This window comes from Lacerta agilis, chromosome 11 (assembly GCF_009819535.1).
Source record: "Lacerta agilis isolate rLacAgi1 chromosome 11, rLacAgi1.pri, whole genome shotgun sequence".
NCBI classification, from domain to species: Eukaryota; Metazoa; Chordata; class Lepidosauria; order Squamata; family Lacertidae; genus Lacerta; species Lacerta agilis.
In genome coordinates, this window is record NC_046322.1 from 18,640,366 (window position 1) to 18,658,713 (window position 18,348).

At 44.4% G+C, this 18,348-nt stretch overlaps 1 protein-coding gene across 2 annotated transcripts in view; it reads left to right on the top strand.

The window, feature by feature from the left end:
- Positions 1 to 349: 349 nt before the first annotated feature.
- GHR (growth hormone receptor) overlaps positions 350 to 18,348 on the top strand; it is a 92,373-nt gene continuing 74,374 nt past the window's right edge. The window contains exon 1 of one of the 2 annotated variants that reach the window (XM_033163847.1): positions 350 to 674. The gene's annotated coding sequence lies outside the window, so the exon portion shown is untranslated. Of the gene's footprint in view, positions 679 to 18,348 lie in introns of both variants that reach the window. The other variant, XM_033163844.1, reaches the window with a different exon arrangement.

Genomic DNA, 18,348 nt, shown 5'->3' on the forward strand with positions numbered 1-18,348 from the left:
TGGGCAGAAGATCCAACAATGCAATTCTACGGCATCGAGTATATATTCCCCCCCTTTCCCACCCCTCTTAAAAAACTGTAAAAACAAACTTGAATGTTCATCGTGGAGACCCTTCCTCGGTTCGGAATGGGAAAATACAAGCCCTGCAGTCGCGAAGTTCTTTCTCTAGGTGGAGCCCCGAAAAAAGAAAAGGGTGGGGGGCAGAAATTATTTTGGACGGGGGGGGGGGAATCCAGGCAAAAAAAGAGACCCGCGCTAAGGCGCACCTCCTCCCGGGCTGGGCAGCAACCCGAGCTTGCCAGAACGCAGCGCCCTCCTCCTCTCCGCTTCGCAGCCAGCCCCCCCCTCCCGCAGCAAAAAGTGCCGAGCAGATCCCTTCTTAAAAGAAGCCGCTCCCCTCGGCGGACATAGAGCCCGCCTCTCCCTCCAGGCACAACTCTCTCCAGGAGAGCGAGGCTTTCCAACTCTCCAACAGCAGCGGCGGCTACGGCCATGGGAAGAAGGCGAGGCGGCGGCGGCGGCAGGAGTGGGTGCCTTGGGGGTGACAAGTGAGATCCCGGCAGCCTGGGCCGGGGTACGCGCAGCCAGGGGCGTAGCTGTTTGTCTGCCCTGGCGAGAGCGCAGCGTCCACGAAGACAAGGGAGCGCGCTGGACTTCTGCGCCTCGCTGGCAAGGCAGGTAAAGGAGGGCGCACAAGGGGCGCATATTCTTATTCCGGGGTTTCCTTCGCGTATTCCCCCGTAGGGGGTCGACTTTCCCCGTCCTCCCTCGGCCCCCACGGGAGGCAATCTGAGGCTTGGAGATTGGAGAGCCTCTTTCCCCCTGCGCTCTCCACCTTCGACGATACCCTGCGTTTCCAATCGCGCTTGCTAGCTGGAAGGCAAAGTTTCTTGAGTGCGCAGCGACTTCGCCTTGTCCCAGGTGAACGTGCAAGCGAGCGCCTGTTGCTTGCAAATTTCGAGGAAGTTGGGGAGAGCGAAGGAACTGGCGGGCAGGATTCGCTTCCTCGGGCAATGGGAAGTTGGGAGTGTGCGTGTGCGCGCGCGTGCAAGGCCAGCTTCTGTAGGGAGAGGCACGGGTTGTTGTTTTTTTGAGGGGGACTGTTGTTCTCAGTAGTTGAGAATTGTAGCAAGCGCCCCCTCCTCCCAGCTTTGACAACTTGAAGCGAGGTCGATGCCGCTTGTTTGGTGGAAATAGAGGTTTCTGTCTGGTGCCCCCCCCCCCCGAGAAAGCCGTGTCATGTCTGTTGCAACGGGAACAACAAAGGTCTCGTGGCACCTCTTAAGACGTAACACATTTCTGACGGCGGAATCTTTTGTGGACTACAGCGTGTCTCAGGACTCTTTGATAGTCCACGGAAGTTTATACCGTCATAAATGCGGTAGGTAGTAGTCCTTAAAGTGCCACAAGTCTCTTCGTGGTTGGTTTTTCTCCTGACTTCTACTTTTGTTTGCTTGCTTGTTTGGGGTTCGGGGTGTTGCTTGCTGTTGTGAGCCTGAAGAGCTATTGCAACAAAGGTAGATTTCGATGGGGATTGCTTAGTTACATGGCTAACGAGGGCTTTTTCACTGGGCTTAAACTATTAGACCAGTTTTTGACAAGCTAGCTCACTTCACCTGTTGCTCTGGATGGGGTGGGATTTGTTGCACCTGATATGAAACTGGCGCCCCTCCACCAACTTTATAGGAATTCTTGTCCACTCTCATCTCCCCCAAATTCAACACACTTTTCCCAGCTCTCCATAAGAACACAGAATGCCCAGCCTAGCAGAACAGCACCCTTGCAGAATGGCAGAATAGCACCCAAGGAGCAAATATCCTTGCAGCTCAACCCAATCCATGTTTCCTTGGATATCATAGAATCATAGAGTTGGGAGGCACACAGAAGGCCATCTAGTCCAAGCCCCTGCAATGCAGGACTCCTTTGCCCAACATGGGACTCAAACCCACGACCTTGAGATGAAGAGTCTCATGCTCTAAGCGGCTGAGCTATCTGCTCCACTGTGTAAAAGTGCATAGAATCACAGCTTTAATGTCCTCTGTAGGCACCAATAAAATGTTGAATACTGATGTTAGCTAGAATGGTGTAGCTGCCTGCTTAATTACAGTCTTTCTATCCAGGCATTGTGTCGTTAAGGGTATTCATTTACTCGGTGCTATTAAAGATTCCCCAGGTAAACTCAAATTAAGTTTCATTGACGGGCTTACAGATTGCATTGATAGGTCATTGATATGCGGTTGCCCTTTACCCATAATTACTGTACAATAATTACTCTTGCCTGCTTTCGCACAAATAAAGCAGGTAGGTCACAATCCGGCTAAAGTTCAGCACCGCTGAGGCTGCAAGCCTGTGCACGCTTACCTAGGAGTTAACGCCACTGGACACAAGTGGGATTTGTTTCTGAAGAAATGCGAAAGGGATTGTGGTGTTGTCCAATAGATTTCGATGGGATGGAGAGAACTAAGCATATAATTAAGGAAACAATTATGCACATTTAACGCAGTTCGACTGAATGCGGTGGTAGCTACTTCCACACAAATACACATAGGTTTGTGGTCCATCAACAACAGTGGGGTTTTTGAAGTGCCTACCTTTGGTAGAATCATGCCCATGAAGTCTTTTCAGACCACTGAGAAGGTGGATTTCCCCCCTCTGCTCGAGATGCTTTATATATAAAGTGGAAGATCAAGCCTCTTAATTACACAAGTCAGCCTTTTCAGCACCCTCCTGTCCTCTGCAGACATTCCCTCCCCAGCACAGGGGGTTGTGCGAATAACACACATGGGGGGGTGCAACAGTCTCTTCCCCTTGTGCAGTGTGTAATTGTGTAGTGAGTAATCACGAAGGGAACCTTGGCACAGAGCTATAGTGAGATAAGGAATGGAAGGTTAAGTTACACAGATTTCTGAACCTGGGTTTGAAAAAAAAATTCTCTGAGTGCACTAGGATTCTAATCTGTGTACACACATTCCTGTTTACTCTGGCTCCAATGCACTCCCACTGCTGGTGTTCAAAGCAGAGCACATGTTTTAGGGCGTGTTGAATTTTCCAGCTCTCGAACCTCCCAAAATGAGGGGGTGGGGGGGGGGGGGGCTCAAAAGTTGTAACATTAGTTGGGAATTCAAAACATGTTTTGGTTAAATTAAAAAATAGTTTTACTTGGTAGGTTAAAACCTGTGTACAGTTTCATAGAAATCATTAAAAATGATTGTTGAAGTACTTGCACTTCTATATTCATATTATTTATTTATCTGTTTACTATTTAGCATTACCTGACATTTTCAGACGGTAAAATTAAAATGTGTTGGTTTTTCTGAAAGCATCTTCTATGCTTCTTCATCAGGTGTAGGAATTAGTAAGCTAAACGTTGTCCAGTCACAAAAATAGAAGCAGATTTGAATTCCTCACACCCAAAAACATATTTTTAAGACCCCCTCACTGAAGAATTTAGCAAACATTAACTTTCACCCCCTAAAATGGCATGCCCAATCCATATGTATCCTGTTGTTCCTTGAGAAATACTGCTGTTCGATGAGTTTTCCTGCAAACCAGCTTCCATCTGATTTGAAAATGTAAGCAGAGGTGTATACATCTGAGATACCTGCTGCACATGCACATGGGACAGCGCATTGGAGAAGCACCTGTATCAATCTACCAAATGCCTTGCGTTGTTTAGAATTATACATATATTTCTAGACGGCTTCCCTCCCACCAGAAAGGACTTGCATGTTGCAGTCGTACCGTAGAATATATTAAAAAATCCAGAAGTAAAACAATATACGTATACAAGCAGTTAAATGTTACCTGTTCATTAATCAGTCAAGGAAGAAAGATGTACGCTGTGTATAAAAAGTAAATGACCGATCAGGAAAACAAAAGCAGAGCAAGAAAAATTTAACTGCACATCAGGAGTAACAGAACAGCACTGTAGCTATGTAGACACTACACATTTTAAGCACATTTGAAACACATTTCGCCCTCAAAGAATTCTAGGCGCTGTAGTTTACTAAAGGTTGCTGGGAATTCTGACTCCGCGAGGGTTAAACTCACTGCCCAGAATTCTTCTGAGGGAAGTAATGTGCTTTGAATGCACATTGAAATTATGGCGTGGGCACAGCCTTTGGCCAAAGGCCCGCTGAAACAGGCTGGCTTTTAATAAGTGGTGAAGTGGAGGTTTCTTTAGGAGAAGCTCCTTTTAAAACGGCGAATATTTGTTTATTTACTAAATTTATATCCCACAGGAGGCCCAGGGAGGCAAACAGGCACTGAAACAATAAAAATTTATTTAAAACAATTCCGATGACTGGGGGAAACCTTGGGTTAAAAAGGCTTGTTGACGGAAGGCCTTCTTCAGTAGGTGCTGAAAAGATGGCACCCGCCTAGTATTCAAGGGGGGAGAAATCTCAAGGATAGGGGCCACCACAGTAAAAGGGCAATTCCTACATTATGCTCAATAAACCACTTGATAAGCACAGGCATTGATTGGGAACATAAGGCATGATGGGAATTGTAGTCGACAACATCAAGATGGCCACAGGTTCCCTGTCACACATGTAACAAGCTCCCCAAAGATCTCAGTTTGTGTTCGCAACGCCAGGTTTCATAATCTTCTGTTTACAGAGGTTGGGTAAATTAGTACATGAAAGAAGAGAGAAGAAGGCATCTTCTGTTGAAACTTAAAATTTTAAAAGCTGCCCCGCTGCCAAGATGTGTTGAAAATGTGATGTGTGCCAACTCCGGCCTTGCTTAGCTCTGAGCATCCTTGTCTCTTCTAAATGTGAGGCTCTCAGAAATGAGGAAAACAACACATGCCTTGTAACTGCAGCTAGGCTTTCAAAGCTTCATTTTGCTCCAGGAGATCTACACGTTTTCAACCTGGGAGGGAGTATAAAACTCACACAGTTGTGAGCAGCGGTGTAGCCAGAGAGCTCCTGACCACCTGGTGCTCACTGTCATAAAGAAATGTGGAAAAGGGGATTTCTTTAAACCTCATTATTAAAGAAACAAACTGCACCAAATCTATTCATTTCCTGCATTTATATCCCATGTGCAGAAACCGCCTTCTTGACCGTTGGGCCCACTATTGGTCGCATCACCTCTTTCTTTTTTAAAATACAATTTATTTAAAAAAACAAAACCCATCACAATCTAGAATTTAAATCATACATCTTAATTGACTTCCCTCCACTCCCTCTCCTGGTTCCATTATTTTATACTTATTCATGCACGTCCATAAAGTCTTATATTCTTAACAGTCCATTTTTAAAACCTTATTCTTGTTGTTACAAGTGCCCTTTAAAAGTTCATATAATGTAAAACCTATACACAAAACTTGCAAGAAACGCATTAAACCAGGCTTCCTCAACCTCGGCCCTCCAGATGTTTTGAGACTACAATTCCCATCATCGCTGACCACTGGTCCTGCTAGCTAGGGATCGTGGGAGTTGTAGGCCAAAAACATCTGGAGGGCCGAGGTTGAGGAAGCCTGCATTAAACATTTCCCCCTTTTTTAAAAGAAAAAAAACAGACAAAAAAGGGGGATCAATGTCCTTTCTTTCTTGGGTTTGAAATTATCCAGTACTGTACGTTCATTAGTTTTGTTTTTGTATAGTTCATTAGTTTGTTTTGCCAATCTTTATCATCTTTGGCGGTCGCTTCTTCCTTCTATGGGGATGGGCTGGTCTTGGCCTGGCATCCACTCTCAGATCCAGGAACAAATTCCTTTGCACAGTAAATCCATGAAGTCATGTATCTTTCAAAACGCATAGCTTCTATTTTTTTTATAAAAAAAAACAAGTGTCATTTTCAACATTCTCTTCAAATCTTTATATATCACTTCCCAGGCCTGGTAGCATCAGCTCAATCCGCCGGGGCCTATCTTCATGTGCAGGGAAAGTCCCTGACTCACCGAGGGTTTGAGACCCATCGGCTACCCTCACCTGGTTTAGCCAGCCGTTCCCAGAATGTGGCTGCTGTCTAGGAGCCACAGGTGAGAGCTGAGTGCAGGGTGGGGACCAAAGGTGGATAAACTACCCCAGAAGGAGCACGACATGCCCCCACCAAAGGTTTTACCCCTCCCCTAACTAGTGAATAATGATAATGATAATAATAATAATAATAATGACACAACAGTTGTTGTTTTCTTCGTATGACTCACTGCGCTGTTAACTGCACCTTGCTACTGTCAGGAAGTGCCGGAAAATAATTGCAATCTTGCTCCAAAGAACTGGCAGGCTATTCAGGCATGTTACAAGGATATGTTATGTTTACTATACAATATAAACATACTTGTGCCTGCCTGCCTTCGGCCTCCTCTTGTCATTCCTTCCAGTAAATATTTCTTGGATGAAAAACAATGCCTTCTGAAATGGCAAACATTAGGACCCCATCCGCACTATACATTTAAAGCAGCATCATACCACTTTAAACAGCCATGGCTTCCCCCAGAGAATCCTGGGAACTGTAGTTTGCTAAGGGTGCTGAGAGTTGTTAGGAAACCCCTGTTCCCCATTGTTTTAGATGATTTTAGGGTGCTTTGTTGTTTGACTGAGTTAATACATTATGTGTTGTTTTAAGTTGCCTTGGGGATAGGCTTCAATAACGAAAACAGTAAATGGTTGTTGTTGTTGGTTTTTAAATAGTAATTTGTGTTTGGGTGCTGGCTGGATTGCTTCATCGCTTTTGATACTTTTGATAAACAATCATCCTGCCTGAATGGCAAGCCCCTAAAGGGGTAATTTAAACATGATCTTGTTTAGGCCTCAATTTTCTCATTCTTTCTGGCAAATAACTATGTTTAGAATTGTAGGCTATGCGTGTTTACTGCTTTAAATGCAGCAAAATAAAATATTTTTGTGGAATCTAGCTATTTTGCAGGAAACCTGCTGGGATAAATACATGGGTGAGCAGTTTGTTCCAAAATTTAACTTTATTTTGATAATGGTTATTGAGAATTTTAAATTCTTTGTTAGGCTTCCCACCACAACACTCAGCATTGCAGAGGATGCAAGTCTTGTCCAGCCCGCAGCTAAGTGATAGTGCTGAATTAACTGTTGTGCAAAATGAAGGACAATGCACAACCCCACTAAACAGCCCCCATGATTATCTAATTGCCTGTGGGGGTGGTTTATTTATAGCAAAGAAACTCAGGTTGCAATACTGGAAGTAAGCCCCATTAAACACAATGGGACTTGTTTCTAAGTAAAACTTGCATCGGAATATTACTCAACATTCCTTCTTTGGTCACTGCCATGGGCACCTTTAAATTTAATTTGGATTTACTTTTGTCATGATTGGTAGATTTTAGATTGGTAGACTTACTAGATTTCTGCAGAAAGAGTAAATCTGAGTTCGATGGCAAAATAATACACGGCATTTTGACGAGTACAAAGTTGTGTGCAAACTACAGATGGTGGACACACAAAAAGTTCAAATCAGTGTTTGAAATTCCCAAGGCACCAGACACGTTCAGTTGTGACCACATGGAGATTCCTGGATGCCACGTTGGTGATTGACATCTCCATCTGGCTGCTCCCTTCAGTTTTCTTCAGCAGGTAAGCAGAAGAGCTTTTTCCTCCAAGGAGTACATTGGTCACCCCTGTCCTCAATTAATCTCTCCAACAACCCCGCGAAATAGGGTAAGAGGCTGTGACTGGCCCAAGGTTACCTAGTGAGTAGGGAATTGAACCTTGATCTCCCAGGTCCTAGTCAGACGCTCTAACCACTACACCACACTGGCTTCCTGGAGAACTTCTGCTATAGGACAGCTATACAGTATAAATTTAATAATAATAATAATAATAATAATAATAATAATAATAATAATAATAATAATAATAATAATAATAATAATTTATTTATACCCCGCCCATCTGGCCGGGTCTCCCCAGCCATTCTGGGCGGCCTCCAACAAATACCAAAATACAATACAGAGTCACAAATTAAAAACTTCCCTAAACAGGGCTGCCTTCAGGAGCCCTAAACAGGGCTGCCTTCAGGAGTAGGTAAATAAATATGGGGGAAACAAAATGTCAATAAGAGAAGGATCCAAATGAATGTGTTTTATTATGGATTGTATAGTTGATGTTTCAATGTGTTGTAAACCACTTTGAGATTTTTTTCTTTAAAATATATATAGTTAATAAATAGTAATAAATAATATTAATAATAATAATAATAATAATAATAATAATAGTAATATTAAAAAAGGGAAAAGGTGCCTAGACATTCTGTTGTGGCAGCTGTAATCTAGGTTTAAGGTGCCATTGGTCGATTAGCTTTATATATGAATTTCTAACACTGGTTCATACTCACGAAAAGAAAAGTACCGCTCCGTTTATATATCCAAAGTATTTATCAAGATAGAATCCATAATATGTAAAAATGCATTTGTGGTGGAAGAAAGAATAGGTGAAGAAACAATAGTACTCTATCAGCAGAGCTTTTTTTTCCTTTAAAGAACCTGTCCACGTGATGCTGATCCAGAACTCCACATATACACTCTGCAAAAGAAGGAAAGAATGCTACCCCCTTCTCCCCCCCACCTTGCAACGCCCACAATAGCAATTTGCATGTCGAGGTCCCCAAGCCACCCACAAATAAATCACACACCACACATAAATTTTGTTTAAGGTTTTTGGCATAATTTTGGCCACAACTTTTTTTTTTATTAAAATACAAAATACGAGTAGTTGCTTAGGCATTGGTTGCAACTTAACGGAAAACCCTGCAGCAGCAATATTGGAGGGGCAGCACAGCCAATCCTTACCCCTCCACCAACCAATTTTTTAACCAATGCCCAACCGCAAGCTTAATAGTTGTGACGATTTGCTACACAGTAGGAAAAAACCAAATGGCCCCAGCCAATCACCCAAATGAAAAAATTCCTACCAGGCCCCTGCCCCAAAAGCAGACGACCCCATGACAGGCATAGCAAGGTCAAATGCAAAACCCTGATTATAGTGAGGGTGCGCAGGTGATCCAATGCACACAGCGAAAAGGGAAAGCTCCCCGCTGCGTGCAGGATATGTATAGCTATCAATCAAAATTGGCAACATCAAAATCTCCCCAACAACCCAGAAGAACCCAAACACTGTCATGGCCATCTAATCTATCCTGCTCAGCAACAAAAGGGGTGTCTTGATAGACCCCACCGAAACACGTGTTCTCTGTGAAGGAGAACACGCTATCTCACACCAAATGTAACTGACCTATAGAAAAGACAATGTGAACTGAAAACAGAGGTGCCATACGTATGTTTGTTGTCTGTCAAAATCTTTCAATACAAAACTATTTTTTTTTTTAAAGAACTCAGAAATATGTCAGGGAAAAGCTTTCTGCTAATCAAGTAGAGTCCAAAGTATGCAGGCAAGATTAGCTTCCACCCAGTAATTGCATCATGCGGCTGCCAGGTTATCCTGCTTAGGCGCTGGAAAGCTGCACAGTAAGGGGTTACTGGTACCAAACATCATGTAGGCTTCCTTCTGCCTGCCTGCCTCCCTCTGCCTAGTGCCAGCTGTTTCCACCCTCTTAAGCTTTGCACAGTGCAAAGTAATAAGCTTGGTGTTCTTTGCATGAAAGATAAAATAGCAAAGATTTAAAGCTGAACTGGGAATGTGATTGGTTTGATGATCTGGAGGGTGTGGAGAGAGAAGGAAGGGAGCCTCACCTTCTTTGCTGTATTCAGCAGGAGTCAGAGCTCTAGGAGGTTTTAGTGCAGCTGGCTTCCAACTAAGTTAGCTTACTTCAGGCTGCAGGACACTAGAGTCAGCTACAGATGCTCACTACTTTGGGATTCATCGTAGCAAGCATCAGAAAGAAGCTTCTTAACGTAGAATATGAAGCTTCCCCCAGGCAGGGGGACCTTGTTAGGGTGCCTGGGGTAGAGCACCTGAAGGTTCTGGATTCAATCCCTAGCATGTCCAGGTAAGACCATGGAGAGCCGCTGCCAGATAGTCTGCATAGAATCTGTAAGGTAAAGGTAAAGGGGCCCCTGACCATTAGGTCCAGTTGTGTCCAACTCTGGGGTTGCGGCGCTCATCTTGTGTTACTGGCCAAGGGAGCCGGCGTACAGCTTCCGGGTCATGTGGCCAGCAGCTTCTGGCGAACTAGAGCAGCGCACGGAAACGCCATTTACCTTCCCGCTGGAGCGGTACCTATTTATCTACTTGTACTTTGATGTGCTTTCGAACTGCTAGGTTTGGGCAGGAGCTGGGACCGAGCAACGGGAGCTCACCCCGTTGCGGGGATTCAAACCGCCAACCTTCTGATCAGCAAGCCCTAGGCTTTGTGGTTTAACCCACAGCGCCACACGAATCTGTAGACAGAAGCTAATACTGAGCTAGACTTCCCGGGGTTTTTAATGAGTGGTTTGTAAGGAGTTATCCCAAAAGGCAGCTTTAATAAAACAAACAAATGCTTTGATTCGGCATAGGATAGCTGCCTGTGCCTGAGCCTGCCTGTGGTTGGCATGGATTGTAAAATCTCTATGCAACAACTTGTGCAAGTGTGCCATGACCGAAACTGCCTGTAGCACTAGCTGCATGATTAGCAATCACACCGTATTTTTTTAACAAAATGAAATACCAGTTGTATGGAGGGTGTAGTAGTCTGCACTGCAGCACTCAGGAAGGTGAAGTTTAAGCTTTGTCTTGCCGACTGTGATTTCAGTAAGAATTATCCTCCCACCTGGTGTGACAGTTACCATTTAGATAAGGGGGAAAGCACTCTCTGTCCCCAGTTGTGTGTGGTTAGGTCTTCAGATACAGCAGAGGAGGTCTAAGGATGAGGAATGTTGCCTGCTTGGCCAGAACAGAAGCATATCACTGCCCACAACGGCTACACCAGAGCCAGTGTTTATATCTGGTATGCAGGAATACCGCATTCAGTTTTTTTAGCCTACGATGCAGGGACTGTAAGCAGGATACACAATGTGCATCTGCATAGCATAGCAAAATGTAGTTGTGCCTGTCCTTCGAGAGATCTTTCATTTGTGTGTGTGTGTATGGGCTTTTTTTAATCATCCCAGAGCAAACACAGTGTTACGAAGTTTTTTTGTGTGTGTGGTGTGGGTAAGTAGGCTGTATGCAGAGACCTAGAAAAGACCCTGATCCCTAGAAAAGACCCTGATGCTGGGAAAGATGGAGGGCACAAGGAGAAGGGGACGACAGAGGATGAGATGGTTGGACAGTGTTCTTGAAGCTACTAACATGAGTTTGGCCAAACTGCGAGAGGCAGTGAAGGATAGGCGTGCCTGGCGTGCTCTGGTCCATGGGGTCACGAAGAGTCGGACACGACTGAACGACTGAACAACAACAACAATGCAGAGACCTTCCTAAGCTCTGGATCCATCAAGTCTTAAAAAATAAGCCAGGCTAGCTTCCTGATGAGATGATCGCCTGGGTGATGGGCCATTAAGAGAAACAAAGGAAAGGTGCTCTGTGTGAGATGGCAAATAAGTGGGGTTTGGTAGAAGAAAAGGCCAGAGTTGAGCTTAGAAGCTGGATGCCAAAGCTGAAGGGTGGACTGGAAGAGAGGGCGAGCCATTCCTGGTTTCTCCTGGAATACAAGGCTGTGGCTATGGGAGAAGCAGGACTTTATTGGGGTGTTGATGCTGTGAGGGCCCCCCCCCCCATCGTAGGCTCAGGTTGTATATGTGTGTATATATCATAAAAGTACCACAATCACTGCTGTGCCTCATTCCTGAAAGGAAACATGAACCCTGGGCAAGCATCTGGAACCCTGGAATCTCACACTGCTCAGAGATTGGGGTGGTGTGAAGCAATGTTTTAGGAAATGCACGAAAGCCAGAGAGACAGAAATCTGACTTTTATCTCCAGGCAAGTGGCAAAACACTCAATATTTCAGAGGATTCTGGGCAGGTTCCAGCAGCGAGATTAGAATGGCACTGCAGAGTTGCCAGTGGCAATCCGTCTTGCTGATTCACATCAAGACTGCAAACTAAGGCTTTGCTTGGCTCTCAGTCAGTAAAGTATCCCCATAGTGCTTACCAGGGGATTAGGGCAATAACTGTGAGGTCTGGGCTAAGCTGTTCACTGCACCCCACCTTCAGTCCTAACTGTTGTTTATAAGACTTAGCAAAGATAAATATGATCCGGTCCAGAGCTCTGATTGGGCAACTGCGGGGATGGTCCCTGCGGTCTGTTGCAAAACGAGAATGTTCTCTCCCCAGTCTCTGACATTGTCAGATTAGCAAACCCTGCCAATACGAGCAATAATGAATCCAGTTTCTGAAATACTTGGAAAAGGATATTGATATTTGGGTACATGGGGTCATTGTTCTCATTAAGTGCAATCATGTTGCAGAGCTGCCCAGCTGCCTCTGTGCTTCACATTGGCCATTTGTTCTCTTTTCTGTCAGAGGGACTTGGTTGGGTTTTGCCTTGCTTCCCACCCCCCACCCCCTGGAAAAGCGGTTCTAATCTAAATGGTGCAAAAGGGTGAGCGGCCTCTTTGGGTGGAAGGCAGCGGAGGCATAAAGAAGGATGGGTGGCCTAGGATTTTTAAAAGCATGGCAAGTGGTTTCTAGAAGAGGTTGGGAGCTGTGGCCAGATCCGGGCCTGGACATTGTGCTGTATTGTGCCAGGTTAGACCATGGGCCAGTATTGTCTGCTGTGAGGCCCCACCTTCCCCATACATTTAAAGCAGCATCACATCACTTCAAACAATCGTGGCTTCCCTCAGAGAATCCTGGTTTGTTAAGAGTACTGAGAGCTGTTAGGAGACCCTTATTCCCCTCACAAAGCTACAGTTTTCAAGAGTTCCCTGGGAAAGGGATCAATTGTTAATCCACTCTGCGAATTGTATCTCTGTGAGGGGAATAGGGGTCTTCTAACATCTCTCAGCACTCTTGACAAACTACAGTTCCCAGCATTCTTTGGGAGTGACACTATGACTGTTCAAAGTGATTTGACATTGTGGCCTGAATGACAGAGCTGCTTTTCAGAGTCTCAGGCAGAGATATTTCCCATCACCTTCCATCTGGTCTTTCTGGATATGCCAGTGATTGAACCAAGGGCCTTCTGTTTACAGGGCATGTACTATTCCATTGGCCTATGGTCATTCTCAAGCATTTTGACTCCAACCCCAGGTTTCTCCTATTAGATGGAGGAGCTAAAACTGCTGCCAGAAAAGTTCTTCTCTGTTGACAAGACAGGGGCAGAAGTCCAGTCATAGACAGTGATGTGGATTTTCCAGGAAAATTTGGGATTGGCTTGATTTGCATAGGAAAAGATCAAGTTTGTATGTGAAAATGTCTCGATGCCCTAATTTAGCATGTTTGCTTGACTTATTTTTAGTAAACGAAAGCTTTGGAGCTGTCAAGCTTAATTAATATGTTAAATTGGCATCCATTTATCGCTACTAATGAAGGTTGGTGACTGAATCCCCGCCCCCAACAAAAACTCCCCAGCACTGCAGCCATTTCCATCCCATATCACTCTTTGTGATCAGTCATGGTTAACCTGTTTACACATTGGTGGCATTTTACACCAATACATTTGTGCTCAAAGTGGTATGCAGAATGTACTCTAAAAAGAATAATATCACAATGACCATAATATAACAATTAAAGTTGCAATATTGACTGCCAGACCCAACAATTAACATTTTGTTTAACATTGGGTTTTGTAGCATTTCGATTTCCTTGACTGCTAGAATGGCAGTGTTGCATGGCCCCTGGAGAAACTAAGGGCCAAAATGGACACCTCTGGGTTTCCGAATGTGTAAGGCTGCAGCCTACTCATTATCACAGGTTACTGCCAACATTTAATAGCTATATTCAGTTTGTAGTCATGTAGAGACTGAAGTTTATTTTCGTGAGCGCTGCTGTTTCCCAGTGTGGAGGAGATGAAAAGAAGAAAATATTGCTGTTGCCCTCCCTTAGCAGGAGTCTGTTTTCAATGATCAATAGTGCCTGTGATAGACATAAAGGTCATTTCTTAATGGAATTTTACTAGACAAACCTTACAGGAAGTGTGTGTGTGTGTGTGTGTGTGTGTGAGAGAGAGAGAGAGAGAGAGAGAGAGAGAGAGAGAGAGAGAGACTGTTTATGAACCTATAAACAAATGGCAAATTAAATATCAGGCTGAAGTGGTCAGAAAGCAAAACCAGCAAGTCTGATGAGAATAGAAAGGCAAAGAAGTGCTTGAGTGAGTTTCAAAAACACCAAGAGGGTACCTGAAGGTTCTGAGGACGTACAGCTGGTACACCCGTTCGAAATGCACTTGCATGAAAAGCCACTCAGATCTGGCTGGAAGATGAAAGGTACACAAAATTATACCCCTCTAATGGCAAACTCAAGTAGTGAGTGGTGACGGTATTGGAGCCAAGATGGGGCTACTGAGGGTGGCATCAAGCATGTGAGCTGGCAGCATATTCTGGATCAGGGCCCCACCGCTGCTTTGTCTTCAAAGTAAAAGTGGCCATTTTTAAGACCACTTAAAAACAAAAGCGTATTTATCGTGAAATGTAATCTGGCCCTTCGTTGCAGGTACTACTTGTACCGTAAATAAGAAATAAACTGTGCTTTTGGGGGGGGGGGGCAAAGGCAGCAGCTTTACTTTATATCCTAAAGCATCTTGGGTAAAATCCTAAGCAGAATCAACAAAGTCCTGACTTCTGACTTGAAGTGAGACATCGTTTCTCTCCTAATGCACAGAGAAAAAAGCCAAAAATCAATTGAGACAGATAATATTTGCCCAAATCTGCAATCTAGCAACTATCCATTATTCATAGCAGGCAAATTTTTAAAAAATGCCTTCCCATAAAGTAATTGGTATTGTTCCCACAAATATCCCACTCCTTAATACATGGGAATCTGCTTTACACTAAGTCAGACCATTCCTTTATCTAGCTCAGGATTGCCTACAGTGATGGACAGCTCTTGCCCAGGTTCTCAGCCTGGGGATTGAATCTGGGACCTTCTGCACTCATAGGGGCCAACCAGATGCCCATGGGAAGTCCAAAAGCAGAACCTGAGTGCCCAGCACTCCTTGTGATTCCTGGCATTCAGAGGCGTACTGCCTTCTATGGTGGAAGTAGAACCTAGCCATTGTGCCCAGCAGCCGTGTCACTCTCTGCTTCCGATTGTCTTCGATGTTCAAAGGGATTTGCCAGGGATGTGATAAACACACTTCTTAACAACACACGTTAGCAACACACCCTACACCTGTATATGTTTTTAGGCATGGGGTGGTGCTTGGAGCAGACCTGTTGAAATTAATGGACCTAATGCAGTCTGATCGCCGAAGAATTGATGCTTTTGAATTATGGTGCTGGAGGAGACTCTTGAGAGTCCCATGGACTGCAGAAAGATAAAACTTATCCATCCTTAAAGAAATCAGCCCTGAGTGCTCACTGGAAGGACAGATCCTGAAGTTGAGGCTCCAATACTTTGGCCACCTCATGAGAAGAGAAGACTCCCTAGAAAAGACCCTGATGTTGGGAAAGATGGAGGGCACAAGGAGAAGGGGACGACAGAGGATGAGATGGTTGGACAGTGTTCTTGAAGCTACTAACATGAGTTTGGCCAAACTGCGTGAGGCAGTGGAAGATAGGCGTGCCTGGCGTGCTCTGGTCCATGGGGTCATGTAGAGTCGGACATGACTGAACGACTGAACAACAACAACAATGCAGTCGTGTTCATTAATTTCAATGGGTCTAGTCTGAGTAAGACTTAGCTAACTACCACCCATAACCAACCCTGTGCTAGGATTTTCACTTGTGCAATTGGGACTTTCCTCCCTCTCCTCCCCTTGTGAGGTCCCAAAATTGACTGGGGGGGGGACTGTTGGGATGAGTTTCACCCCACACTACATAGAACAGTATGCAGAGGGGGCATTGTTCCATCTGGCAAACTAAAATGCTTGCGGAGATAACTGGAAGTTGCGGGTGCAGTGTTGGATTCCACGCATTGTATCTTTTATCTTACTTCATGCACATCCTGGCTGATCTGATTTTAGTGACTAGCAGTGTCATCATTTTAACTAAGATCTTTTTATTTTGTTTTTATTCATTCTTGTAGCTTACATCCATCTTTCTTTCTTTCTTTCTTTCTTTCTTTCTTTCTTTCTTTCTTTCTTTCTTTCTTTCTTTCTTTCTTTCTTTCCCTCAAAATATTACTAGCCATTTCTGGCTTGAGACAGGCGTTGCATTCATCCACTATCTGTTTTGCAGAAATGCCTGTCATCTTTTTTTAACAGAAAATAAATAAATAAGATGAGTGCCCAATCATGGATAGCCTTTTCACTTTCTAAAGTTCAGCCTAGGAAAGCTCATCTCAAAAATGTCATAAACACGGAATATGTCTTCCCCCGCTCTTACATTTGGTTCTCTTTTTTAAAAAAAGAGATGCTGTGATAGAGGACGAGATGAAAAAACACTATTTCAAGAGCTGGAGCAAAAGTATTATCAATGACGGCAACAGGAAGAGCGCACCTCAAGGCATAAAGGACAAGGGAGATGGTAACCTGCTTTGAATCCACTTAGCTGAGAAGCAGAGTTGAGCTTTGCGTAGGAAGGAAGGGGCCTAAATGATTTTGTTCATCTCGTCTCAAAGCTGCATATTGAGGCAATGAGTGTTGTTCTTCCTTGAGGATTAGGCGAAAAAGCTCATTTTCATGCGCAAGCAAACGCTTGCATTGACATACGCAATTGTGCTGCTAGAATCATAATGTATTTTGGCTCCTTAATGACTAGCAGATTTGTTGTGGTATATCACACAGTAAGTCTGCCTGTCCTTAAGATACTGCAAGGTTGCGTGCATTTTAACATGTGCACATGTATGCTTAGTGGCGGAGCTCAGCTCAAGTCGCATCTCCCTATAGGGCTGGGGAAGCCTGAACACCTTGGAAATTTGCTGCTGTCATGGAAAGACAGTATTGAGCTAGATGGGCCAAATGTATGGCTCTGTACAAGGCCTCTATCTTTTCGCCTTTGTGCTGTCAGCTGTCTCTCTGGAGCATTTTTCAGCCTACAACATGGGTTCCAGTGAATCCTGCTTAATAAAGTACCTTCTGGCAGTTCCCTCGCTGCGAGAAGCCAAGTTAAAGGGGAACCAGGCAGAGGGCCTTCTTGGTAGTGGCACCTGCCCTGTGGAACGCCCTCCCACCAGATGTCAAAGAGAAAAGCAACTACCGTGTTTCTCCTAAAATAAGACACCGTCTTATATTTTTTTTCGCTCAACAAAACACAGTATGGCTTATTTTCAGGGGATGTCTTATTTTAACTGCGTCGCATCGGTACGCTGCATAGCCACGCCTCTCCAGGCTGTTTTAATGGGAGGTACCACGTCACTATGGCTTATTTTCGGGGTATGGCTTATTTTTGCGGAACGGCTTATATTTCGCAAATGCATAGGAATCCTGCTATGGCTTATTTTTTGGCTATGTCTTATTTTAGGAGAAACAGGGTACCAGACTTTTAGAAGACATCTGAAGGCAGCCCTGTTTAAGGAAGCTTTTAATGTTTGACCGACTATTGTATTTTAATATTTTGTTGGAAGCTGCCCAGAATGGCTGGGGAAACCCAGCCAGTACTACTACTACTAGTAGTAGTAGTCTCCAGCAAAAAACAGGGTTGTTGGGTTATCTTAAAGACTTAACGCATTCCCCGTGTTTTAAGCTTCCATTTCATTGCAATACATCAAAAGGTTTGATGCTATCCCTTGCAGACAAAGCAGAGAGAAAAGATTTTTTTTTTAAGCATACCATATATAGTGTTAACTGGCTTACCACTGCCTGGAGGTCTTGAGTTAACAACAACTGTTTCTGTGAATAACCATGGTTCATGGCATTATTATCAAGGCATTTACAGCAGTGTTAGAAACACATGCGCCAAATGGCTCCTTAAACCAGGGTTACCGTGCCAAAACAGAATCCTTGGTTGTCATTTTTGGGCCAGACAAGCTCAAAAGTCGTATTTTTCAGTAGGACTTCTTGGTTCCTGAAATTCACACTGATTGTGTAGATAAATTATAATGGATGGAATTCTACAAGATGTGTTGCTAGTGTGTGAAATCAGTCGAGATCCAAGAATCCCCAGGCATGTACGTCCAGAAAAGGGCTGGGATCCAGAAAAAGGACACCGTGTAAGGTGAAGGCCAAGCTAATGTTTGTTTATGCTAAACTGACTGCGGCGATCAATAACCATGTTTCAAAGGAACTTTAAAAAGAGGTCTAGTCAATAGGCATTGTGTTAAGTTGGGACGTGGGTGGCGCTGTGGTCTAACCACTGAGCTTAGGGCTTGCCGATCGGAAGGTCGGCGGTTTCGAATCCCCGCGACAGGGTGAGCTCCCGTTGCTCGGTCCCTGCTCTTGCCCACCTAGCAGT